At 49.0% G+C, this 27,134-nt stretch overlaps 1 protein-coding gene across 6 annotated transcripts in view; it reads left to right on the top strand.

Annotated features, from left to right (window-relative positions):
- The window catches only part of LOC113875557, a 196,911-nt gene extending 172,171 nt beyond the window's left edge, over window positions 1–24,740 (top strand). For 5 of the 6 annotated variants that reach the window (XR_003506277.1, XR_003506276.1, XR_003506279.1 and 2 more), the window contains exons 4-5: window positions 19,056–19,137; window positions 24,703–24,740. The gene's annotated coding sequence lies outside the window, so the exon portion shown is untranslated. Of the gene's footprint in view, window positions 1–19,055; window positions 19,138–20,004; window positions 20,292–24,702 lie in introns of those variants that run through there. The other variant, XM_027514057.1, reaches the window with a different exon arrangement.
- Window positions 24,741–27,134: the final 2,394 nt, after the last annotated feature.

Here is a 27,134-nt window from a genome sequence, read left to right as displayed (position 1 = left end):
AAGAAACCAACCCAGTGCTGTAAAGCGATTTTCCTCCAGTTAAAAAATAAATAAGCAAAAAGCATCAAATTGTCGATAAAGGAAAAAGTATCTCAAGGGAGTAATACACTGCAGTAATTAGCAAGTGAATCATAAAGGGAAATGCAGGAAGAAAAAAGGAGTATTACTCGGCCATAAAAAAGAAAGAAATAATGCCATTTACAGCACCATGGATGGACGTAGAGATGATCAAACTAAGTTAAATAAGTCAGACAGAGACAAGTGTTATATGATATCATTTATATGTGGGACCTAAAATATTATGTAAATGAACTTATTTACAAAACAGAAATAAAAAAAATAATAAAAATACAAAAAACAAAACAGAAATATAACCACAGATATAGAAAAAAATTTACGGTGACCATAGCGTAAAAGTGGGGAAGGGTGAGGGGTAAATTAGGAGTTTGGGATTAACAGATCCACACTGCTGTATATAAAATAAATAAATTCAATTTTTAACTCAGTTTTCTGTGTTTTAGGTATATGTTTACTAATATGGCCTGTTACTAATAGGTAACAGGCCAAAACAGGCAGTATAATTAAGAGAACTGTTAATGAGATAAGCAAGTAATATATATGCAGATCTAGTAACTATTTTTTTTAAGCCTCATTAACTGCTAGGGGTGGGCTGGACCGGGAAGGCTCAGCAGTTGCCATGGGAACCACAGCTCGAGGGGGAAGGAGGGGCTGGGAAGGGGGAGAGAGCCCCAGTGACTCCAGACTCCGGACTCCAGGGAGGGGAGGGGAGGGGTCACAGCTGGAACTGGGTGGCCCCAGGGGTGTTTACAGAGTGAAGAATGAAATGCAGGGTCCGCGTTGAGCAGTTCAGCTCGGGGGGGAATAATCTTTTCTAGCTCACTGTGTCCTTGCAAATATCAGATGATGTTTATAAAGCATGTGGTGCATTTCTGGGGTTTCCATGGTGACAGGCAGACACACTGCAAGAGAATCACCTGTTCTGATGGGGGGACTTGAGGCTTACCTCAGTCCAAGAAAGTAACTCTCTTGGTTAGAGAACTGTACCTCTTCTCGAGGTGTAGCAGGAATCTCTCAGCCTTCTGTCTGTCCGTCTCTCTATCCATCTATCTACATGAATATACGTTATTTGTTTGCTGTTCAATACTGGCTGAATTATAATTATTCTCCATTGACTGTCATCTCCCACCCACTCCCGTGTGTCCCATGAAAGCAGAGGTCTTTCCATCTGCTTCCTTCAATTTGTGGAAAACCACAGTTCTGGCTTGAATGGGGTCTCCCAAGACTAAGATTTTGAAGCCCTAGCCCCTAGTCCCTCAGAATGCGACTGTGTTTGGAGACAGAGTTTTTAAAGAGGTGATTAAGTTAGAACAGGGTCGTTAGGATGGCTGTTAATCCCATCTGTGGTTGTTCAGTCGCTCAGTCGTGTCCAACTCTTTGCGACCCATGGACTGCAGCACACCAGGCCTCCCTGTCCATCACCAACTCCCGGAGCTTGCTCAAACTCATGTCCATCAAGTCGGTGATGCCATCCAACCATCTCATCCTCTGTTGTCCCCTTCTCCTCCTGCCTTCAATCTTTCCCAGCATCAGGGTCTTTTCCAGTGAGTCAGTTCTTCGTATCAGGTGGCCAAAGGATTGGAGTTTCAGCTTCAGCATCAGTCCTGCCAGTGAATATTCAGGACTGATTTCCTTTAGGATGGATTGCTTAGATCTCCTTGCTGTCAAAGGAACTCTCAAGAATCTTCTCCAACACCACAGTTTGAAAGCATCAATTCTTCAGCATTCTCTGGTGTTCCTATAAAAAGAGGAGATTATCAAGAGGGAGGGGACATATGTATACCTATGGCTGATCCCTGTTGATGTATGGCAGAAAGCAATGCAATATTTTAATTATCCTTCAATTAAAAATGAATATTTTTTTAAAAGAGGAGATTAGAACATAGACACACTGAGAAGACCATGGCCATTTATAAGTAGAGTCTTCAGAAGAAACCAAGGCTGCTGACACCTCGATCTTGAGCTGCCAGAATGAGGAGAAAATCAATTTCTGTTGGAAGGCCCACCCCCCGCCCCCAGTCTGTGGTACTTTGTTATAACAGCCCTAGAAACCTAACACAATCACCCCCTTTTTTTTTTTAAAGTTTGTGTTTAAAAAGCAAGAAACAGTCTGAAAACATGTGCATGTAATTGATTGGAAAACAATTACTTAATATCTTCGAACCACCATAAAGTCTACAAATATTCATAATAAATGCTAGAGAGCATGTGGGGAGAAGGGAACCCTCCTACACTTTTGGTGGGAATGTAAATTGGTGCAGCCACTATGGAGAACAGTACAGAGGCTGCTTAAAAACCTGAAAATAGAGTTAACATGTGATCCTGCAATCCCACTCCTGGGCACACGTCTGGAGAAAAACATGGCTTGAAAGGATACACGCACCCCAAAGTTGTCTGCAGCACTGCCTACAGTGGCCAGCCAAATGTCCATCCACGAAGGGGTGGATGAAGAGGATGTGGTACCTATGTACACTGGAATGCTACTCAGCCATGAAGGAGGAGGAGGTACTGCCACGCGCCACGACGGGGAAGGACCTATAGATTTTCACGCTATCACAAGCGAAGCAACTCAGAGGAAGACGAATGTCATATGAGACCGTTTATACGTGGAATCATAAAAGATACAAATGAACTTACAAAGCAGAAATATGACTCACAGGCATAGAAAACAAACTTATAGTTACCAAACGATAAAAAGGGGAGGGATAAATGAGAAGTTTGAGATTAACAGGTACACCCTATTATATATAAATAGAGAATCAACAAGGCCCCACTGTATAGCACAGGGAACTCTACTCAATATCTTGTAATAATCTATAATGGAAAATATATATATATATTATAGGAAATTATAAAATATATAGGATATATAAAAAATTCCTCCCAGGTGGCTCAGTGGTAAAGAATCCACCAGCAATGCAGGAGATGAGGGTTCCCTTCCTGGATTGGGAAGATCCCCTGGAGAAGGAAATAGCAACCCACTCCGGTATCCTTGCCTGGAAAATCCCATGGACAGAGGAGCCTCTCGGACTACAGTCCATGAAATTGAAGAGTCAGACTCGACTCAGTGACTAAGCAAAAACAACGTAGATATGTATGTATAACTGAATCCATTTGCCATCACCTAAAACATTGTAAACCAACAGTACTTCAATAGAAATAAATGAAAAATGAAAAAACTTACATCAGAAACTCTTTAAACAAAACCCTGCAGGACTCAAACAATCTGGACTTTGGAGACCCATGTGTGGATTCCGGCAGAAATGTCGATCCACAGACTGGGTCTGTGGTTCCTAGTGTTTAGTGGGAATCCCATCCGGCTGTCCCGCGAGAGTGTGGGCAGTGGTCAGGAGGAAACGCGTGCCCTTGGGGTGAGTGGTGGGAAATGGCAGCATCATTCCCTCTTCACTGCTCCCCCCTCCGCAGCCCACGGGCATCCCACACTCCCCAAAGAGGCCGGAACGAGAGTCTGAAGCCCTCACACAGACCAGGTGGCCTCCCCTCTGCCATCCAAACGTGCATCTTTGCAGTGGACTTTCCGGGGGATATAGAATGAAATCCCACGTTCTCACCCCGACAACATCCTGGAGGAGGAATTTGCAAGCATCTACAAAATTCACAGGCACATTTTCCCTCTGGCCCGCAGGCCATTGATCAATACTTAATCTAAACCACAAGCACACGCAACCTTGAATCTGCAACGGCTCCCTGAGTTCATCCAAGAGTCAGAGCAGAATTCAGGTGAAATAACATCTGTGCAGTCGTAGATCGTTCACCGCACTGGGGCATTATCGTCGTTATTTTTGTAGCAGAAACACAACAGAAATGCGTCAGGAAGTCAGACTGTGAAATTGCAGCAAATCCACGCATGGAACGTTCCGTAGCCGCTAAGAATGCAGAACGTCTTTGTGCCTGCAAGGACATCAAACTCGTCCATCCTAAAGAGAACCCACCCTGAAGATTCAGTGGAAGGACTGATGCTGAAGCTGAGGCTCCAATACTGTGGCCACCTGATGGGAAGAGCCAACCCGTTGGAAAAGACCCTGATACTGGGAAAGACTGAAGACGGGAGGAGAAGAGGGTGACAGAGGATGAGATGGTTGGATGGCATCACTGACTCAAAGGACATGAGTTTGAGTAAACTCCAGGAGATGGTGATGGACAGGGGGGCCTGGCGTGCTGCAGTCCATGGGGCCGCATAGAGTCGGACACGACTGAGCGACTGAAGAGCAACAGCTTTGTGCCTTAACACGGGATCGAGACGTGGTGTGAAGTGATAAGAGCAAAGTGTCAAACAGCGCAATGCCAGGTACGCTCTGTGTCTGTGAAAACAGACAGAAGGGCGTGAACATCAAGATATATGTTGCCGCCAATTTATGTATAGAACACTCTGCAGGGAGACCTAGGAACTGGCAACCGGGTTTGTCTCGAGAGCAAGTGTGGGTAAGCTTTTTCTCTAAAGGGTCAAGTACTCAACTCTGCCGCTGGGATGGCAAAAGCAGCCACAGACAGTTGTAAGGAATGGAGAGGACTGTGTCCCGATAAAGCTTTATTTACAGACATAGGCGGAGCCAGGTGTGAGCGGATGGAGGGTGATTTTCCCTTTTAATTGATTTTGTTGAACTTTAGTTGAGGCACAATGTGGTGTTAGTTTCTGGTGTACAGCACAGTGATTCAGTTATACACATAAATAATAGTTGGCTTTGGCTAGCCCACCCCAGACTATGATACAATCGAACTTATTTACAACACACAGAGAGACCTCGCCTTCCCCTTGGAGACCGCTAGTGTGTTCTCTGGGTCTGTGAGTCTCTCTGTGTGTTGTAAATAAGTTTGATTGTATCATGTCTTAGATTCCACATATAAGTGGGTATCATCTGACGACTTTCTTTTTCTAACTTACTTCCCCTGGTATGGTAATGTCTAGATCCATCGTGTTGCCGCAAATGCCATTATGGCATTCTTTTTCACAGTTGACTAATATTCCACTGTCTGTGCACCGCACCTTCCTGATCCGTTCATCTGTCAGTGGAGGCAGAGTTACTTCCCTGTCTTGGCTATTGTGAATAACGCTGCAGCGAACACCTGAGGGGCATCTGTCTTACCGAATGAGAGTTTTGTCTGGATATATGCCCAGGAGTGGGATCACTGGATCACACGGTGACTCTGTTTTCAGTTTTCCAGGCACTGTTCTCCGTGGTGGCTGCACCAACGTACGTTTACAGGGCGGTTCTGGGGGCTGGGTTTTCTGATCCCTGGGCTGGAGCGTGAAAACTAGGGCAGGAGCGTCGGGCCAGAAAGAGAAACACACCCTCCTGGTTCCCTTCCACGCAGTTCTTCGAATCCTCCAACGACGCCTACGGGAGAGGAACTGTTTTTATCCTCAACACACAGGGTTGGAAACCTCTATTTAGAAAATTGCACAAGAACACAGCTGGGAAGTGGAGGAGCCAACACACACACACCCACGCCGAGTTACTCCACAGTCTGATGGCGGCCACGTGTCACTACCCGGGCGCTCCCCCGCGAGGAACCAGTCCTCTGGCTCCAGCCTGGGAGGAGAGAAAAGACCGGCTGGCAAGGAGAGGGGAGTCAGGGCGCCCGTCTGTCTCCCCGATCCAGGTTTCGGGGCTAAATGTAAAGGGTCTGGGGAATTTTAAACTTGGGTTTGTCTCAAATCAGTCCATATAAGCTGCTCGAGTTGCTGGAAATCAAGTTTTCCCCACTGAGGGACTTCTTGCTCCACAAAAGACTCTGATGGCAGCATTTCAAGTTCCCTAGATTGCAGATTTTCGGTCCTCCTGAGGACACAGCTTCCTGGGCTGTTTGTCAATTCACTCCCGGTTGATTGATCACTGCCTGTTTTTGGTTTTTGGTTTTGGTTTGTTGGTTTTTTGTTCTGTTTTGCTTTTGATTTGGCTGCCCTGGGTCTCAGCTGTGGCACTGGAATATCTGGTCTTTGTTGAGGCATGAGGGTCGGGTGTTTTTTGTTGGGGTATGCAAACTCTTAGTTGCAGCCAAGATGTAGTTCTTACTTATCTTACTATCTTAAGATAAGATATATAGTAAGATATAGTTCCCTGACCAGGGATCAAACCTGGGCCCCTTACACTGGAAGTGCAGGGTCTTAGCCATTGCACCACCAGAGTGAAAGTGCTAGTTGTTCAGTCGTGTCCAACCCTTTACAACCCCATGGACTGTAGCCCGCCAGGCTGCTCCGTCCATGGGATTCTCCAGGCAAGAACACTGGAGTGGGAAGCCATGCCCTCCTCCAGGGGATCTACCCGCCCCAGGGATCGAACCCAGGTCTCCTGCACTGAAGGCAAATTCCCTATCACCTGGACCACCAGGGAAGTCCCGATCGACAGCGTGTTTTGAGGGAGCGGAAGCAGCCGGAGCTGGGCAGTGTTTCAGGGGCTGCCCCTTACCTTGGCTTCCCGGGTGACCCAGCGGTAAAGAGTCCATCTGCAATGTAGGAGACGGAGCTTCAGTCCCTGGGTTGGGAAGGTCTCCCGGAGGAGGAAATGGCAACCCACCGCAGTGGTCTCGCCTGGAGAATCCCATGCACAGAGGCGCCTGGCGGGCCGCAGTCCGCGGGGTCGCAGAGTATGACACAACTGAGCACACACACACCATTACCTTGACAGAGGAACTGTGTTTCTCCCATCTTTGACGCAGGAAGGAACCGAAGCACAGAGAGATTGAATAAGCTTCTGCTGGACACACAGCCCATCGGGACCCACACTCAGGTCTCTTGAAACCCGCTTCTGTTGACGGACAAGGTCTACTGGTAGCCTCAGGTGCCCGAGTGTCTCCTGATCTCTGAGAGTCCCTGACGCTCCCCTCCTGTGTCCTTCCACGAATGGGGCTGGACTCCAGCCCTTCAGCACCATCCCAGAGTTACAGAAAGGCCCCCGGGACTACGTGCACCTCGAATCCATCTTTCTCGGTGTTGGGGCCACCACCTCTCCATCTGATGAGCATAGCTTCATCACTCTGCCTCCGTGACAACCCCAAACTATTTTCTCTCTTGTAAAAATTCTTCCAACCTTTGCATTTAACCCAAGGCATCCAAACATGACCCCCTCAACACGTAACCCACATCACAATGATAAAGAACATGTTCTACGATCTGTTCTGCATTTATCCCATGCGAGTTTCATGGTTACAGCCCTTCTCTGTTTGAAAGATAAATCTGATCAGATAAACTTGACGTGTATCAAGATTTCACACAGTCTGTGGTCGCAGGAGAGGCTTCATAGCAGCTGTGCTGTCCAAACACACCTTGAAACGTTCCCATAACGAAACCACATCTTGGTTTTCAGAATTTAAGTTACACTCGTTAAAATAAACCGAATGCAAAACTCCCATCCTGTTGGTTACCGAGCTGCATCTCGTGGTGTGGATGGGCCCTGTCCCGGTGGGATGGGCCACTTGTACATGAAGGACCCTGGAGTCCCACCCAGCTTTTGGCGACCGTGAGTGTAGGGCTGCTCTAAACCTTCGCATTCACGTTTTTCTCAATGTAAGTCCTTTTTTGCAGGTCAGATAACTCAGACTGAGAAAGCTGGGTGGAAGGGTGAATGTGTGTTTGTTTAACTATAAAAGAGATGGACCAATCGCTTTCCCAGTGGATGTGCCATCCTGTGCCCCTCCCGGCCGCTGCCCCAGCAGTGGCGAGAGTCACAGAGGCCTTGGTGTGGTCAGCAGTGGACGTTCCTTCCGGTGGCTGCGGGGTGTTCCAGCGCGTCTAACTTCAGTCCTCCTGGGGGTTGTGATTTGAACCCATGCAAGTGTTTGCCTGCCTCTCCTTGGTGAACTATCTGTTCAAGTCTCTCTCTCTCGCTCTCATTTTTTTTTATAAATACTAAGAATTTTATTGTATGCCTCTGCCAGTGAATATAAAATAATTACCCTTGTGAAACAGAAATGCACGGAAGTTCAGAGGTAATGTTAAGGACTGGCAGAAGTGGGCGTTTGTATTCTGTGGCAGGTGTTACAGAGGCAGGCTATGGCACAGGCTTCAAATTCAGGTCTCGTCTGAATAGTCACTGGTTTGTGAAAAGTGGTCTAGAAAACCTTGTAAAGATTCCTTTTTCTACAAAAGGGAACAGGCTTTCTGGGGTCTGACAAGTCTCCTTTGTAAAGTTCTATTTTTTAAATAAAAATTATATATTTTTAAGGCAAACAACATGATTTGCTACACACACATAGTGAAATGATTACTGCAAACTAAATAACATAGCTTCTCACATAGTTGCCATTGTTTGTATGATGAGAGCCCCTAAAATCTACTCTCTCAGTAAATGTCCAGTGTTCAGCATAGTATTTTTTGATTGTTTATTTGCTTCTTTTATTTTTACTGAAGTATAGTGGATTTACAATGTCATGTTAGTTTCAGGAGTACAGCAAAGTGACTCAGTTATATATATAACAGAATATATATAATTATATATACATACTATAATATGTGTGTATATATATATATGTGTGTGTGTGTGTGTTGTTTACTTACTAAGTCGTTTCCAACTCTTTTGCGACCCCATGGGCTGTAGCCCACCAGGCTTCTCTGTCTACGGGACTCTCCAGGCAAGAATACTGGAGTGGGTTGCCACGTCCTCCTCCCAGGGATCTTCCCCAACCAGAGATCGAACCCAGGTCACCTGCATTGGCAGGCGGATTCCTTACCATTGAACCACCAGGGAAGCCACTTTTTTTTTTTTCAGATTCTTTTCCCATATAGTTTATTGCAAAATGTTGAATACAGTTCCCTACCATTGAACCACCAGGGAAGCCACTTTTTTTTTTTTCAGATTCTTTTCCCATATAGTTTATTGCAAAATGTTGAATACAGTAGGTCCTTGTCGTATATTTTGTATGTAGCAGTTTATACCTGCTAATCCTAGACTCCTAATTTATCCCTCCCCCCCCTCCCCGCCATATTTCCTCTTTGGTGATCATAGCTTATTTTCTATGTCTATGGGTCTGTTTTATAAATAAGTTCATTTGTATAATGTTTTTAGCTTCCACATACAAGTGGTGTGATGTGAGACTGTCTTTCTCTGTCCGACCCACTTCACTTAGGATGACCATCTCTAGGCCCATCCATGTTGTTGTAAGTGGCATGATTTCATTCTTTTCGACAGTTGGGTAATATTCCATTGTCTATATTTACCACATCTCCTTTGCCCATCCCTCTGTCGATGGACACTTCGGTGCTGCACACTAGGCCTCCAGACTTCTTCATCCCTCACAACTTAACGTTGCCCCCTTTGCCCATCACCCGTTTCCCCATATCCCCTCTCTGCCCGCCTGCTAAGTCGCTTCAGTCCTGTCCGACTCTGTGTGACCCCATAGACGGCAACCCACTAGGCTCCCGCATCCCTGGGATTCTCCAGGCAAGAACACTGGAGTGGGTTGCCATTTCCTTCTCCAACGCATGAAAGTGAAAAGTGAAAGTGAAGTCGCTCAGTCGTGTCCAACCCCCAGCGACCCCATGGACTGCAGCCTACCGTGTGGAATCTGAAAAAGTCAAATCGCAGAAGCAGAGAGGGGAGTGATGGTTATCTAACCCTCTCTGGTAACCATCACTCCCCTCTCTGCTTCTGCGATTTGACTTTTTCAGATTCCACACGCGTGAGAGTGCGCATTTTTTCCCTTTGCCTGACTTGTGTCCCCTAGCATAACGTCCTCCGGGTTCACCCGTGCGGTTCCAGATGGAAGGATCTCTTTCCTTTTTCAAGGCTGAGTCATACTGCATCACATCTCTATCCCTCAATTTCTTTATCCATTCCTCTGTCTGGGAAGACAGGTCTTTTGCCTGTTTTCCGACGGGGTCATCTGTCCTTACCTGGAGATGTTTCAGTTCGTATCCCCTAACTGATTTTTATGAGGAAGGAAATAGAAGCACAGAAAGGTTAAGTGACTGGCCCGAGAATGCACAGCTGAGCCTTCAAGAACCAGAAAGCAGGAAGCCAGGCCTCCTCACTGGCGGAGAGGAAGCAGAAAGCCCTCAACCCTCTGGACTGACCTTTATAGACACGTGGTCATTCTGTCTTCTGAGAAGCAACTCCAGAGGGTGTCCCAGAATGGGATTGTCCGAGGACCTCTGAGGGACTGACTCCCACCCACCTGAGGGCCTTTACACCTGCTTCCCTGCCCTCGGCTGGGGAAGTCCTTACCCAGACACCCTGCGTCTCATCCTTCAGGTCTCAGCTGCCACATCGTCACCTTGGAGGGCCATTTCCAGAGTTACTCTCTGAAACCTCAGCATTGGTTTGTTAATTTTCTGACTGTCTCCTCCTTCCAGGAGAGTTTGAGTTCCACGAGGCGGGGTGGTTTGTCTGCGCTGGGTCACATTTCCTCCCCATCTCTCACCAACGCTTTCCATGCCCCCAAACATTTTTACTTCTTCAAACGTCCCACATTCTTGAGACTTTCCTGGCGGTCCAGCCGTTAAGACTCCGAACTGCCACTGCAGGGGGCGCGGGCTCAGCCCCTGCTCGGGGAACCAAGATCCCACATGCTGCGCAGTACGGCCAAAACTTTTTAAAAACAACAGAAATATAGTACCACATCCTGTCCAGATACAACCCAGCAGAAGCGACAAACGACACGTACTTGTTGAATGAAGTAACAAAGATAGCAAACGTGAAATCTGGGAATGAACTGTTTTTAACAAGTTGGCAACCACCAGATTAGAATCATGGAAATTGTCTTCTCCCGAGAAAACACATGCTGTTTTTGTGCGAGTTCTGATGCGTCTCTGGTTCCAGGAGAAATTCCCTGCGCACCGTTAGGTTAGTGAGGAGGGTCCCTGCAGACCCTGCAACGAGACAAGGGGCAGGAGCCAGCCCCCAGGCCGGTCCCGTGTCCCTGGCCGGCTGCTGTTCACCGTCTCATGAAACGACGTTTTTTTTTTTTTTTTGGCCTCATTGCAAGCGGGGTCTTAGTTCCCTGAACCAAGGATCGAACCTGTGCCCCCTGCAGTGGAAGCACAGAGTCCTAACCGCCGGGCCACCAAGGAAGTCCCTTGTGAGGTGAAACTGACGATGTTGCAGCTGCTCCCACCTTCCGTGGAGTCCCCTGAGTGGAGGTGGTGGGCTCCGGTACCCTGATGGGGTTCTGTCCTATGGCAGAAGGGACAGGACCCTGGGTGGGCCTGGCCTGACGCCGTGCGCCCTTTCCAAGCTTGTCACAGAGGAGCCAGAGAGACACGCTCCCGCTGGGAAGAGGGGGAAGCGCCTGCCGTGGTGGGGTTCCCTGCAGGAGGCCCCAGACGGGGAGCTGAAGCCACCCCCACCGACAGCAGAGGAGAGGCAGGGGTCCCGGCCGCGGGACTGCAGGGCTGGATCTGCCTACGGCCCGCCTCACTGCGTCTGCCTGCCTGTGTGTGTGTGCGCGTGTGTCGGTGTCTGTCTGGGCGTCTACATGTGTCTGTGCGTGTGTGTGTGTGTGTCTGTGTGTGTGTGTCAGTATGTGTGTGTAGGTGTCTACGCGTGTGTCTCTGTGTGTCTGTGCATGTCTGTGTGTCAGTGTGTGTGCCTGTATGTGTCTCTGTGTCTCTCTGTGTGTCTCTGTGTGTGCTTGTGTGCCTGTGTGTGTCTGTGTGTGTTGCTGCGTGCCTGTGTGTGTCTGTGTGTACCTGTCTATATGTGCATGCTTGGAAGAGGGCCCTAAGCCCCAGAGAAGACCACAGCCCGAGTGACATCTTGCTCTCCCCTTGGCGAGGCCCTCCGAGAAGACCCGGCTGGCCTTCACCCTGATCCCTGACCACAGGGCGTGCTCTCGGCGGACTGTGACACGGCACAGGAGACCATGGCACGCTCCGCAGGGCATCCCACAAGCGCTCCCGAGGACCGCACGCCAGGAGGGAGACCACAGTGCCCCACGCCCAGACCCCAGGACAGAGGCCCTGGCTTGTGTCTTAGAATGAGCATTTGGGGGCCACTGAGCAGAGTAGCTAGTCCCAGGGACCCGCCCGGGGCCACACAGACCTGGTCCATGGCCTAGCTCTGCCCCGTCAGCCAGCGTCAGAACTCTCTGACCTCAAGCTGTCCCTTTGTAAAGCGAGGGGTACATTCAGCGCTTTCCCTGTGAGCTCCTAGAATTAAATGACTTGACCCATTTCCACAGGCCGCCTGAAGTCGTAGTGTCCAGACTCCGTTTTCACATTTCTTTTGTTGCTGTTGTTCAGTCGCTTAGTCGTGTCCAACTCTTTGTGACCCCGTGGACTGCAGCACACCAGGCTTCGCTGTTCTTCACCATCTCCCAGAGTTTGCTCCAACTCATGTCCGTCGAGTCGGTGATGCCATCCAACCATCTCATCCTCTGTTACCCCCTTCTCCTCTTGCCTTCAGTCTTTCCCAGCATCAGGGTCTTTTCCAATGAGTCCACACTTCGCATCAGGTGGCCAAAGTATTAGAGCTTCAGCTCCAGTCCTTCCAATGAATATTCAGGGTTGATTCCCTTCAGAATGGGCTGGCCTGATCTCCTTGCAGTCCAAGGGACTCTCAGGAGTCTTCTCCAGCACCACGATTCGAAAGCTAAATGTGTACATAGGGTACACGCAACGTATTGTTAAATACGCACACACACAGCAAGACTCCCAAAGGGAACCCCCCCTCGTTTTAATTCACATCTCCGTGGAATTTGTCCAGTAAGCATTTAATGGACAACCACTGGCTCCAAGACACCGGCGAGAAGGGTCCATGGGGCAGAAAACAACTTCCTTTGCAAAACAGAGTTGCGAAATGACCAATTCTCCAACTGCAGGGGGAAAACTGCTTAGGAACAGAATGTGGTGATAACGACTTGCCAAACAGATGGTTAGTGTTAAAGTTTTCCTCAGCGTTTTGGAAAGGACTGTCTCCAGCACGCCGGCTGCACCGGGCTGGGTCCCAGAGAGCGGTTCCCATCCTCTGTCCTGCCTGGCCTTGAGCTCAGTGCAGACTCCGTGGGATTCTGGAGAGCTGAGGGTCCATCCCGGCCACGTGGCCACGTGCAGGAATTCTAACCACCCCTCCCCATCCATCCACAGCCCCCGGCCCGTTCCAGGGTGAAGCGAGAGAGGCGCTCTGCTTGGGTGTAAAATTTAAGTGTGTGTGGGGCGGGGGGTGACGGGGTTGCAGACATCAAGGGAGATGATATTTGAATGCAACATTTCCTTAACGTTTCCAAATTCATGGGGAAAAAAATCCAAGATGAAGAAAATATCTGCATTTTAACTAGAGACAGGATCTCACAGAGTTGGGTGTGTTGGGCTGGATAACGAATGGATAAATCCTGCAGTGTTCAGAGTCCGATCCTGTCCAGAGTATAAATGTTGGTGTTGCCTGCATGCTCGACTTCTGGCATTATTTTTTATTTTTCCAAATATTGCGCCAGGGCGGTCCAGCGGTTAAGACTTCGCCTTCCGATGCAGGGGGTGCAGGTTCAATCCCTGGTTGAGGAGCTAAAATCCCAAGTGCCTCGGGGCCGAAAAACCAAAACATAAAACGGAAGCAGCCGTGTAACAAGTTCAATAAAGGTTTTAAAAAATACATCCCATCAAAATTTTACCTCGAAAAAAAAATATTACCTTGATCCTACCGTGTGTAGCAGAGGGAACTATATTCAATACCCTAGAATAAAGCATAATGGAAAATATGAAAAATAACATGTATATGCTGTATAACTGAGTCACTTTGCTATACAGCAGAAGTTAACACTGTAAATCAACTGTACATCAATAAAATTTTAAAAAATAAAAATGAGGGATTTCCCCGGTGGCCCAGTGGCTCAGACTCTGCGATCCCCATGCAGGGGCCCGGGGTTCAGTCAGGGGACCAGATCCCACGTGCCACAACGAGGACCCGGCACAGCCAAATAAATAAATACGTAAAAAAGAAAAGAAAAACAGATTAACTGGAGAAAACAAATTAAAAAAAAATGAAAATAAAGGGCAGCTTCGCTGAGGTGCTTGGCAAACAGCTGTTGGCCGGGACTCACACCTGGCACCGCAGGCCTCTGGGGCTGGCGGGCAGTCTGTTGCAGGGCCGCCTCCGTGCGCAGTAGGATGCGCAGCATCCCAGGTCTCCACTCACCGGATGCCAGTCCTGTGTCCGCCTCACACGGTGACAACCACAGGCATCTCCAGCATTTCCAGGTGTTCCCTGGTGTTCCCGGCACGCCTGATTGAGAACCATTGGTTCAGCCGCACTGTTCACACTGTTTTGTTTTCAGTGTATTTCCTTTTTTAAAAAAGTAATAAATTTTGTTTATTTTTAAATTATGAAAATATGGTAACACATTCACAGGAAACTTGAAAAATACAGAACAAAGTTACGTATGTCATATGTGCTGTGCTTAGCCATGGCCGACTCTTTGGGATCCCCATGGACTGTACCCCGCCAGCCCCCTCTGTCCATGGGATTCCGCAGGCAAGAATACTGGAGTGGGGTGCCACGCCCTCCTGCAGGGGATCTTTCCGACCCAGGGATGGAACCCGCATTTCTTATGTCTCCTGCCTTGGCATACAGGTTGTTTACCAGTAGTGCCACCTGGGAAGCCATTGTTTATATGTGTGTGTGTGTGTGTGTACACTCTGAATGTATTCTTTTCCATTATGGTTCATCCCAGGATGTTGAATATAGTTCTGTGTGCTGTGCAGTATACAGTAGGTCCTTGTTGCCTATCCGTCTTATATATACCAGCTGGCATCCTATACATACTATATACGTTGCTGTTGTTGAGTCGCTCAGTCGTGTCCGACTCTGTGCAACCCCATGAACTGTAGCCGGCCAGACTCCTCTGTGCGTGGGATTCTCCAGGCAAGAAGACTGGAGTGGGGTGCCATTTCCTTCTCCCGAGGATCTTCCCCACCGAGGGGTGGAGCCTCCGTCTCCTGCACTGGCAGCTGGGTTCTTTGCCGCTACCGAGCCGTACAGGGAAGCCCTGTATTCGGTTAACATGGTTGTGAATCCTAATCCCAGACTCTCAGTCTGTCCCTCCCCTGCCCCTTCACCTCTGTAAAGCCCCATGGAAAGTCAAAGTGAAGTTGCTCAGTTGTGTCGGACTCTTTGTGACCCCACGGACTGTAGCCAGCCAGGCTCCTCTGTCCATGGGATGCTCCAGCAAGAATACTGGAGTTGCTGGCCATTTCTTTTTCCAGGGATCTTCCTGACCCAGGGATCGAACCTGGGTCTCCTGCATTGTAGGCAGACACTTTAATACCAGAGTCTTGTGGACTTTCAATTTTGGGGGTTTTTTGTTGTGTTTTGTTAAAACTCACTCTGTCCTTGTCCTCTGCCCTGTCTGTCCCTCAAAAAAAGAACACCTGTGGACCGTAGCCCACCAGGCTCCCTGTCCGTAGAATTCTCCAGGCAAGGATACTGAGGGCATGGCAGCCCACTCCAGTGTTCTTGCCTGGAGAATCCCATGAACAGAGGAGCCTGGCGGGCTACGGCCCATGGGGTCGCAGAGAGGCATGCAGGACCGAGTGACTGACGCTGCTACTGCTAGCCGCCTCTTGCCAGGTCCTGGGTTTCTCCATTTCCAAAAAGCCAGCCGAACACGGCCTGGATTTCCGAAAACCCTGAGTTAATGTTGTAAAAGCATCGTGGTGGGTGGAAGGATTTGCTTCTACAAGCAGGGCAGGCTGCAGGGCCAGCCGGGTGTCGCAGACCCTCCCGCCTTTCCTCCGGAGAGCCGTTCCGAAGGCCGGGGGTGTCTGGCTCCCGCCTGCCGCTCTGACGGGTTCCTCGGAGCTCGCGCTGATGAACAGCAGCCCCCTTATCGACAGTCTGGCGGCAGCTGCCAGGCGATCAAGGCGGGGACGCGGGTCTCTGCGGCCTTCACGTGCGGCTCAGAATCAGCCTGCGAGCACCGGGGCCGTGCAGCTGTCGGGGGATTAGCTGTTAGGAAAGGCGATCCTGTGACGAATGGGTCAGGTATGTCCGCCCCTGGGAAGCCGAAGCTCCAAGATCTGCCTGATAGGAAACCGGTCGGCTTGCAACAACGGAAAACTCGTTTGTCTTCTGCGTCCTTGTTGGGGAGTCGTGCTGTGGACCGCTTTGAACGTGGCCGGAGAAACAGAACGGGCTTCCCGGGGGTGGGGGGGCGGGGGGCTCAGATGGTAAAGAACCCGCCTGCAATGCGGGAGATGTGGATTTGATCCCTGGGTCGGGAAGATCCGCTGGAGGAGGGAAAGGCTACCCACTCCAGTATTCTGGCCTGGAGAATTCCATGGAGAGAGGGGCCTCGCGGGCTACAGTCCACGGGGTGAGAGAGAGTCAGACACGACTGAACGAACAACAGCAGCAGCAAGAGAAGCAGGCCGCACAGTGCAGACGCCCGGCAGGCTGCCCACGGGCTGTAGGACTCCGGTTGGGGAACCCCTTGGGCACTCTGCTCAGAGTGTGTCACCCATGGCTTCCGAGATGTTATGTTTCTTACTCATGATCCCAAGGAGGGGTGCTTTGCAGTAAAACGAGTGTGAACTGTGCTTCCCCAGAAAGAAAGCCTGTACCCAGAGTGACCAGAGACGTAACCACGGGGCTATCCACGTTTCGTTTTCTTCTCCTGAAACTGAGAGGTGCCTGCCACCCTGGATGTGGTAGGAATCGAACGAGACGAAGACGAAAGATTATTATTTAAAATTAAAGATCACCTCTTTCTGAGTCTCCCCCCCACCCCTTCCCAGGGGTCAGTGGAGTTTGAAATAAAAGGAGGGGACTTCCCTGGCGGTACAGTGGGTAAGAATCCACATGCCAGTGTAAGGGACACGGGTCCCATCCCTGATCTGGAGAGATCCTGCGTGCTGCGGGCAGTTCAGCCTGTGGGCCACCACTGCTGAGCCCTCGCTCTAAAGCCCACAGTCCAAACAAGAGAAGCCACCGCTCCCCACGACTAGGGAAAGTCCGCACCCAGCACAGCCGGAAATAAAATATTTAAGATATTTAAAATATTTTTTAAAAAGAGAGAAAGAAGGACGTGGTCAGATGCACAGTGTAGAAAGATGGCTTTGGCCTTCAGTGCATGAAGGGATGGGTGGAGGATAGTGTCCTTGGAAAGTTTAAAAATAGACAAAAGCAGACAAAATAGCAACATTTATTCCATTGCACTCATCATTTCAATACTTTTCTCTACAGCAGAAACTAACACGATCTTGTAAAGCAACTATATGCCAATAAAAATTAATGTTAAAATAAAAGTATTCCTTTTATTTCTTTTATTTTTTAAAGAAAGATTTTTTTAACTTGTTGGGAATTCTCTGGTTGTCTAGTGGTTAGGACTTGGCGTGTTCACTGCTGCAGCCCAGGCTCAATCCCTGGTCAGGAAACTAAGATTCTGCAAGCCTTACAGCAAGACAAAAAAAAAAAAGCCCAAAAAAACAAACAAAAAGATTTGTACTCATCAAAGACTAGATACGACACAGACATGCACCCACATGAATAATAATAATTCATAATAGCATTATTTTTTCATTATTTTTGGCTTAATTAATAAAATGGAATACTATACAGCTATTGAGCACAGACCACATGCTGTGTAATTTATGTAAAGGGGCTACATTCATATGTGAGGATAACTATCATTCTAAGGTTTTTATAAATGAAGATCTACCCCAAAAATTAGCTTTAATCAAACTAAATATAAAAAATAAAGAATAATAATTGAAGGACATGGGGGAATAAAAGGAACACAGAAGTGTTCTAAATTCCAATATGGCATGATCTCCAAAATATATTTTGGTGGGAAAAAAGAAGATACAGAACAATGGGTTTAGTACACTACATTTTCAGGAAAAATGGGAAATTTATACATGTATCTACTTGTGTGTCCATAACTCTTATGAATAAACAGAAAGTGTTGCCTGTATCCCTGGTTGCTTCATAAGAAGGAAACTGGGTACCACAGGATGGGGAGAGATCCTTTTTATTTCACATTTTTAAAATTTGTATAAATGTTTAAGTTGAAGTATAGGTTAATTTACAATGTTGTGTTAGTTTCAAATGTACGGCAAAGTGATTCAGTTATCCACACATATATATTTTTCCAGATTCTTTTCCATTATAAGTCATTACAAGATATCAGTATCGTTTCCTGTGCTATTCAGTAGGACCTTGTTCATCTATTTTATTAATATATATAGTAGTGTCTAGCTGTTAATCCCAAACTCACAATCTATCCCCCCCTCCCCACCATCCCTTTTGGTAATCATAAGTTTGTTTTCTATGTCTGTGGGTCTGTTTCTGTTTGCGAAAAGTTCATTTGCATATTTTTTAGACCACATATAAGCAATGTCATATGATGTTTGTCTTTGTCTGACTTCATTTAGTATGACAGTCTCTGGGTCCGTCCATGTTGCTGCAAATGGCATTGTTTCATTCTTTTTTGTGGCTGAGTAATATTCCATTGTATATACGCCGCACATTTCCCTCATCCATTCATCTGTCAGCGGGCACTCACGTTGCTTCCACGTCTTGGCTATGAACATAGGGGTGCACGGATCTTTTCGAATTATGGTTTTTGTCTTTTTCACATCGTTGCCAAGAAGTGGGGTTGCTGGATCATGTGGTAACTCTATACTTAGGGTTTCAAGGAGCCTCAGGCCTGTTTCCACAGTGATTACCCCAACCCATTTACATCCCCACCCACAGGGTAGGAGGGTTCCTTTTTCTCCACGCCTTCCAGAGGGGAGTCTTTCCACTGCTTGTCTATTTGAATCTTTGAATGTGTTGCCTGTTCCAAAAAATGAGTAAAAGTAGATTTTAAGTGAAAATAAATAACCTTGAAGATGAACTAAAACAGGAGACCCCAGCCCTGTTCCCCTAGCAGCCCCTACCTTCTCCATCGTGCTGATGGAGCTCGCCACAGGAGCCCAGTGGCACTTACTGAACTTCCGCTTAGCCCAGCTTCCGCTTAGCCCCACTCTGACCCGGTCCGAGGAGCCAGAATCGCCCTCCCTTAATGATTGTTCCCTCTTCCCCTCCCAGGTGTGTCGTCAGCTCCAAGGAAGAGGCCGTCAGCCTGAGACCAAGAGGGTCCGGGGGCGAGTTCCCCCCGATAGGAGCGAAGGTAAGAGCGCAAGAACCATCACGGGCATCACCTCCCCGTCCTCCCAGGCCCCGCAGGTTGTGGGGAGGCCGGTGGGGGCCGGTGAGGGGCGCACGTGCAGTCACAGAGCGAGAGCGGGTGGGGAACCGGCAGGAAGGCTTAGGGGGCGGGCCTTCCCTGGTGGTCCAGTGGCTAAGACTCGGCTGCCAAAGCAGGGGACCCAGGTTCGACCCCTGGTCAGGGAGCTAGATCCCACACGGCGCAACTAAGACCCGGCACAGCCAAATAAATACATATAAATCAATATTTTAAAAGAAGAAGGTTCCAGAGGGGACCTGGGGTCAGCACTGTGCATAACCTATTCCTCCTCCCCGGAGGGCAGGATTCTAAACAGGAGCGGCTCCTTCTCAGATCTGCCTTTTAGGAAGATTATCTGTGCTGCTAGAATGATAGTCACCAAATTCCAGTCCTCTCAAAACTGCTTCTATATCCCCCCCCCATTAATGTTATTGTCTATGCGATTCCCTCCATAATAGTTTTAAAAAAAGTTTCATTGGACTCCCTGCTTAACTGAAGTAGTTTCATTAAAGGTAATTTTAAATTTATTTTTTATTGATATGTTAAAAGAAAACTTTAATTCATACCTTACAGAGTAAACCAGCATTAGCTCAAAATTTTAATTAGCCGTCCAAGGAATCTAAAATGTAAAATTACTAGAAGGAACCTTAGCAGAAAGTCCTTCTGATTGTGAGTTAATACAATATCTCTTTGATATTACTCCAAAACCACAATTCAAAAATTAATAAAGAATGATAATTTGGACTTCATAAAAATTAAGAATTTCTGCTTTTTCTTTTTTAAATTTTTCTTCTGGGCCACACCTTGAAGCTTGCGGGGATCTTGGTTCCCCAGTGAGGGATTGAACCCGGCCCGCCTGCAGTGAAAGCCCTGAGTGCTAACCACCGACCACCAAGGAAGTCCCAAGAATTTCTGCCCTTTGAAAGACTCTAAAAATATGGCATGCTTCATGAATTTCCTTGTGTCTGGGCCATGTTACTCTTATCTGGACCGTTCCACTTTTGGTATATGTGCAGCTGACGTGAGCACGGTAATTTTAAAATTGAAGTTTAGTTGGTTTACAATATTGTGTGAGCTTCTGGTATATAGCAAAGTGATTCAGCTACACATATATTTGTATATATCTGTATTCTTTTTTTATTTTTTCCCTTATGGTTTATGGCAAGATATTGAATGTAGTTCCCTGTGCTGTACAGTAAATCTTTGTTGTTTATTTCATACACACGGTGCGTGTATATATTAATCCCAAACTCCTCATTTATCTCTCCCCCTATAATTTTTATACAATGACATATGCCCATTATTTCTCAGGACACCTGGAAAAATAATTTAAAACAGTAATAAAAAATAAAGATAGGTTTACTATTCAGCCATTTAAGAAATGAAATAATGCCATTTGCTCCAACATGGACGGACCTAGAGATGATCATACTAAGTGAAGTAAGTCAGAAAGAGAAAAACAAATACCCTGGGATATCAGTGATATGTGGAATCTAAAATATGACAGAAATGAACTTATCTATGAAACATAAACAGACTCAGACACAGAGAACAGACTCATGATGGCCAAGGGGTGGGGGTGGGAAGGACTGGGAGTTTTGGGGTCAGCAGATGTCAGCTATTATATATAGGATGGATAAACACCAAGGCCCTACTGTGGAGCACAGGAAACTCGGTTCAATATCCTGTGATAAACCATCATGGAAAAGAATCTGAAAAAGAATGTGCGTGCGTGTGTGTGTGCGTGTGTGTGTGTAACTGAATCACCGCTGTACACCTGAAACTAACTTACCACGAAATCAACCACACTCCAATAAAATAGTCTTACAAATGTAATTTTCCCTTCAACCTTGGAAGTGACCGGAGAGAGACTGTTCTAACCGGATCCGCTGTGCCCTGTAGATTGTGAGGGCTTCGCAGGCGGTGCTGGTGGTAAAGAGCTCACCTGCCAATGCAGGAGACCTAAGAGATGCAGGTTCGATCCCTGGGTCGGCAAGACCCCCTGGAGGAGGGCACGGCAACCCACTCCAGTTGATTGCCTGGAGAATCTCATGGACAGAGGAGCCTGGCGGGCTGCAGTCCTTGGGGTCGCACAGAGTCGGACATGACTGAGTGACTTGGCACGCACGCACTCGACTGAGCAAAGGCCGTGGGGTAGGGCCGCGTGCGGCGGTTCTGGGCGCAGCAGGAAGGCCGTGGGTGAGAGCGCGGTGGGCGGTGGTGGGGGCGACAGCGGCCTGTGCGCTAAGCGCCGGCGGGTCTCCATGTCTACACAGGAGCCCTTAGGCCGCGCGGTGCAGAGGACGCTGTGGGCAGAAGCCGGAGGCCTCGCGGGCTTGGCCCTCCTGCGCCGCCCGCGTTCCTCTCACGCGCGACCCCCCGCGGTCGGGGAGGAAGAGGCCGGCGTGAACCGAAGCCTCAGATGAAAGGCGTCCCAGGAAGCCACGCCGCGGCCCTCCACCGGGCGACTGCGCCCCCAGGAAACGTTGGGCAATACCTGAGACACTGCGGGTTGTCCCGAGGGGGCCGGAGGCGGGGTTGGGGGGGAGTGGGGTGGGGGGTGGAGACCAGAGACAGCGCACAGCAGAGAACCATCGCCTGCAGAACAGCAGGAGCCCCCGGGCTGCGGGGCTCTGACCCGCGCGTCATGGCCTTCCCCAGCCCCACGTTCCACCTGCTTTCCCTTTGTCTGAGGCCCGTGCATGCGCAGGCGTGCCTCCGTGTGTATGCAACGACGCTGCCCGCATACACATGACCTGACAAGCATGTGTGGATCTCAGCTCATCCCAGCCCCAACCAGCTGTGTGCCCTCGGGCCAGTTCCTTAACCTCTCTGAGCCCCAGTCGTCTTGAAATCGGGGATCATCAAAGTACGCCCTCACACGGTTGTTGGGGAACGTGGTTCATTTGGAAAGGGCCTGTGGATAGGGCCTGTCCAAAGAGAGGGTGTTCCACACGTGGTAGTCATCATCACCACTGCTTTTCTCAGTATTGGTCTGGTCAGGATATCGGTGCTACCAGGATATCGGGTTCTGAGGATGGCTGGGATGGCTCAGTTGGTAAAGAATCTGCCTGCAATGCCAGAGACCCAAGTTTGATCCCTGGGTAGGGAAGATCTCCTGGAGAAGGAAATGGCCACCCACTCCAGTGTCCTTGCCTGGAGAATCCCATGGACAGAGGAGCATGGCGGGCTACAGTCGGACATGATGGAGGGATTAACACGAGCTGGGTTCATAATGGCAGGGATCTTGCTGTGTCCTACCTGGTAGGCCACGGGGTGGCCATGCACCCTACTAGGGGAGGACCTGTGGTCACCCTCCACGGGGTGGAGGGGGTCCTGACCCCACTGGGAAGACGGATGCTCTGACATGTTGTCTGGGGAGGACACAGCACGGAGTGGGATGAGACCCCGCCCATCAGCCCCCAGCCCTGCTGTCTCCTCCACGGAGAAGGGGCCCTCTGTGGCCACAAGCCTATTCCTTTCTCAGACTCTGCCTGCTGCATGCATTTCTTTCCAGCTGGATAGGTTTTAGAGTAACTCTGTGATGTTTTTCTTCTCTTTTTTTTTAATCTAAGAAAAAAATCATATTTGTTGTAGAAACTTGAGAAAATACAGATTAAAATAAAGAAAGAAAAACTGGTTACAGTCCCCGCCGGGCACCAAATCTGTTTTCAGGCCTTTTTTTTTTTTCTCTTTGTTTTTGTCTGATTTTGGCTTCCTAGGTGGCTCAGTAGTATTAAAAAAGAAAAGAAAATCTTCCTGCCAACGCAGGAGACCTGGGTTTGATCCCTGAGTCAGGAAGAACCCCAGAAAAAGGGAATAGCAGCCCACTCAGTATTCCTGCCTGGAGAACTCCATGGGCAGAAGAACCTAGTGGACTACAGTCCATGGGGTCACAGAGTTGGACGTGACTAACACTTTCGGGCTTCCCCGGGTGGATCAGACGGTAAAGAACATGCCCTCCCTGTCACCACCACCTCTTCTCTGAATTCAGAGATAGTGGATTACAGCATTATATGAGTTTCAGGTGTAGAGCGTACGGACTCACGATTTTTAAAGGCCATACACCATTTGTAGTCCCTGTAAACTATTGACTACTTTCCCCATGCTTTATAGTTACAGTATATCCACATAGTTTATCTATTTTATGCATAGAAGTTTGTATCTTTTAATCTTCAGTGGTAAAGAACCAGCCTGCCAGTGCAGGAGACTTGGGTTCAATCCCTGAGTCAGGAAGACCCCCTGGAGACGGAAACGGCAACCCACTCCAGGATTCTTGCCTGGAGGATCTGATGGACAGAGGAGCCTGGCGGGCTACAGGTCACAAAGGGTCGGACACGACTGAGCACTCAGCATCTCCCCTGCACTGCCTCTCCCCACCTCCCTCTCCCCACTGGTAACCACGGGTCTGTTCTCCACTTCTGTGAGCCTGTTTCTCTTTTTTCGTTGTTGTTAGGTTCACGCGTTTGTTTTCTATTTCAGATCCCACATACGAGTGATATCATGCCGTACTTTCCCTTCGTATTTCAGTAAATCCATGCTGTTCTCTGTCGCCCTCTGCTGGCGATTCTGTTCATTGTGACCAGCGTTTCTCCCGAGCCACGCGCCCCACCAGAAAGGCCGCAGGCTCGCAGGTCCCGAGCCCTTGAAATGGGGCTGGTGTGAACCGATGTGTGCTGTAAAGTGTGACACACACCGGGTTTCAGAGGCTGTGGGAGGAAAAGGAGACGAGGCAGCTCGTTGGTTTTGTTTTGTTTGTTCTTAAGCACCTCACCTGGCTTTGGGGCTTTTACTTCCCAACCAGGGATGGAAGCCGGGGCCCTTGGCATGAGAGGGCAGGACCCTAACCACAGGAGCCCAGGGAGTTCCCAGCCGTGATACTGAGGACGTGTGAGGCGATCTTGAACACGTAGTTGACCCTTGAGCAGCACAGGCTGGGCGGCTGAGCCTCTGAAGATTTGAGTGTAACTTACAGTCAGCCCTCGTGCCCAGGCTTCCTCCCTCTCCCGGGCTCTGTATACTCAGGGCATGTCTACTCTCCCATTTCCTCGTGAAAAATAATCGGCGTACAAGTTGGCTGCATTGGGTTAAATGAGAGCTGGTCTTAAAATCAATTTCACTGGTTCTTTTTCTATTTTTTAAATGAGGATACTAGGAAATGTTGTTAGCTATGTGGCTTGAGTTATATTTCTTTATATGCCATTGGTCTGGACTATTATAAATGTATGTGTGTGGACCAGGCTTGGGGGCCAGGTCCCTCTTTCCTGTGGGGGCCGTCCAGTGTGCTGTGGGATACTGACGGGGGTCTTCGGATATCAGCAGCATCAGCCCTCAGTTGTGACAACAAAAATGCCTCCAGATGTTGACAAATTGTCCCCTGAGATCACCCTCAATTAAGAACCACTGATTTATATGTGTGTGCGTTCAGTCTACGTATTTTTAATTTATAAAATATATTATGTATTTTATATATAAATCTATTTATTGATTTTATGTACATATATACAGATGTGAGAGTTGGACTATAAAAAAGCTGAGCGCCGAAGAATTGATGCTTTTGAACTGTGGTGTTGGAGAAGACTCTTGAGAGTCCCTTGGACTTCAAGAAGATGCAACCAGTCCATTCTGAAGGAGATCAGCCCTGGGATTTCTTTGGAAGGAATGATGCTAAAGCTGAAACTCCAGTACTTTGGCCACCTGATGTGAAGAACTGACTCACTGGAAAAGACCGTGATGCTGGGAAAGATTGAGGGCAGGAGGAGAAGGGGACAACAGAGGATGAGATGGTTGGATGGCATCACTGACTCAATGGACATGGGTTTGGGTGGACTCCGGGAGTTGCTGGACAGGGAGGCCTGGCGTGCTTCGATCCGTGGGGTTGCAGAGTCGGACACGACTGAGCGACTGAACACGCAATGGGTAAAATACAGCTGGCCCTTGAACAATACAGGTTTGAACTTCACAGATCCATTTATCTGCAAATTTTTCTCACTAGTACTTCCCACAGTACTACACGATGAGACCTATGGATACTAAGAAACCAAGCATACAGGGGACTGACACCAAGTTATATGCAGATTTTTGACTGCACGGAGTCAGCACCTCTAACACCCCCATGCTGTTTAGGGGCCCACGCTGTTTAGGGGCCGACTGTGTATTGATTATTAATTATTTACTATATGTACTTCAAGGTATACATATATTTACGAAGTAAAAAAATATATACAAAAGACAACTACACATAACCCTTCCTGAGCCCCTGTCATGTGCAAGCTCCGTGTTCAGTGCTTAGGGGATTTTCCCTCCCAGTGCTCGCAGTGCCCCACGGATGGGCGTTATTATCGTCCTTTCATGCAGAGGAAGAACGGGAGGCACAGGGAGGTTAAGCCACTGGCCCCGGGTGCACAGCTCGCTGACCTGGATTCAAATCCAGAGGTACCACTGAGGAGCGCCTGCCCCACAGCCACGGGCGGACCTGTAAGCCCCGGGATCTCCGTGTGTCATAGAGCAATGTGACGATAGTTATGGCAGTGTAGTGTAAACACGACGAATCGTTGAGTATTCAGCACATACCTGAAGAGGAAGGAGAGGAGGAAGAGGAGGTGAAGGGAGGGGAGAAAGGAAGGAAGGAAGGAGAAAGGAAAGAAGGAAAAACTGGCGACTTGGAGATGGATATATTAACGTGATTGTGATGGTTATTTCACAGTGTATACTTGCATCAAATCGCCATTCTGTCCAACTTACATGTATACAATTTTAACGTGTCAGTTATACGTCAATAAAGCTGAGACAATAAAGCCCAGGCCCTCCATCTGTGGGGGGGTCCGTGTGCCGCGCGCCCTTCCTGGAACAGGCGCCCTCCCTTCTTGGAACAGGCGCCCTCCCGGGGGACGGGGTGTGGAGGAGGGGGGTCAGGGTCACAACATCTACCTCCCGTGGAGGCCGGAAGAATCCAGATACTCCATCCCTTCCAGTCTGCTCCTGAGAGACTGCAGTAGAAGGGAAAACACTCATTTGCTCACCCATTCGTTCACCCGAGTCAGACTGTCTGTCCTCTGGACCTACTATGTGCCGGGCACGGCCCAACGCTCTCAGGGCCCCCAGGTAACTAGGGCAGCACAACTCTCAGAGACCCCTGACCCCAGCAGAAGACAGGACCCCGCTGCAGACACACGCAGCTCATTTGGAGGAAGTCAAACGGGCGGGAACCTGCCTGATGGCTCAGACGGTAAAGAATCTGCCTGCCAATGCGGGAGACCCGGGTTCCCCCGGGTGGGGACGGTCCCAAGGAGGAGGGCGTGGCCACGCACTCCAGTATTCTCGCCTGGAGAATCCCATGGACAGAGGAGCCTGGCGGGCCACATACAATCCATGGGGTACCAAAGAGTCGGACACCACTCAGCACACACTACAGGAAAATGATGGGGATGGGGTTCTGGAAGATTCTAGAATCTTTACTTTTATCTAAAAATCTCTACCTTTCTCCAGGGCAGAGAACCCCATCAAGTCTCTTCTATATTGTGGAAGGGAGGTTCAGAATGGGGGTGGGCGAGAGGCCAGAGCCCCCCTTCTCAGCATCGCCCCCCAAGAACTCTCCCCCTCTCCAGAGTCCAGGCAAGGGTTCGAACACGCACGCACACAGTCTAAGTCCTGCGCCTGGAAAATTCCAGGCTCCGGGGTCCTCCCCGACTCCCCCGCCCCTCGCCCGCTCCTGCCGCAGCCCCCACCACCTCCCCGGCCGGCTGCGGTTTCCATAGCAACGGATGTCGCCCGCCGACAGCTCTCCAGGCTGATAAACGACCGCGCGGCCTGATGAGGGGGAGAGGGGGGAGGCCGGAGCAAGGGCTCCCCATTAGTAGGCCACTCACGACTTTGATCCAATTAAAGTGCATCTTTAGACTGGGGTCTGTGCGGGGGCGGGCGGGGCGAAATCCAGGCGG

Source organism: Bos indicus x Bos taurus, chromosome 18, assembly GCF_003369695.1.
Source record: "Bos indicus x Bos taurus breed Angus x Brahman F1 hybrid chromosome 18, Bos_hybrid_MaternalHap_v2.0, whole genome shotgun sequence".
NCBI lineage: Eukaryota > Metazoa > Chordata > Mammalia > Artiodactyla > Bovidae > Bos > Bos indicus x Bos taurus.
The sequence above is the reverse complement of the archived record's forward strand: the minus strand, read 5'-3'. Positions and strand labels throughout refer to the sequence as shown.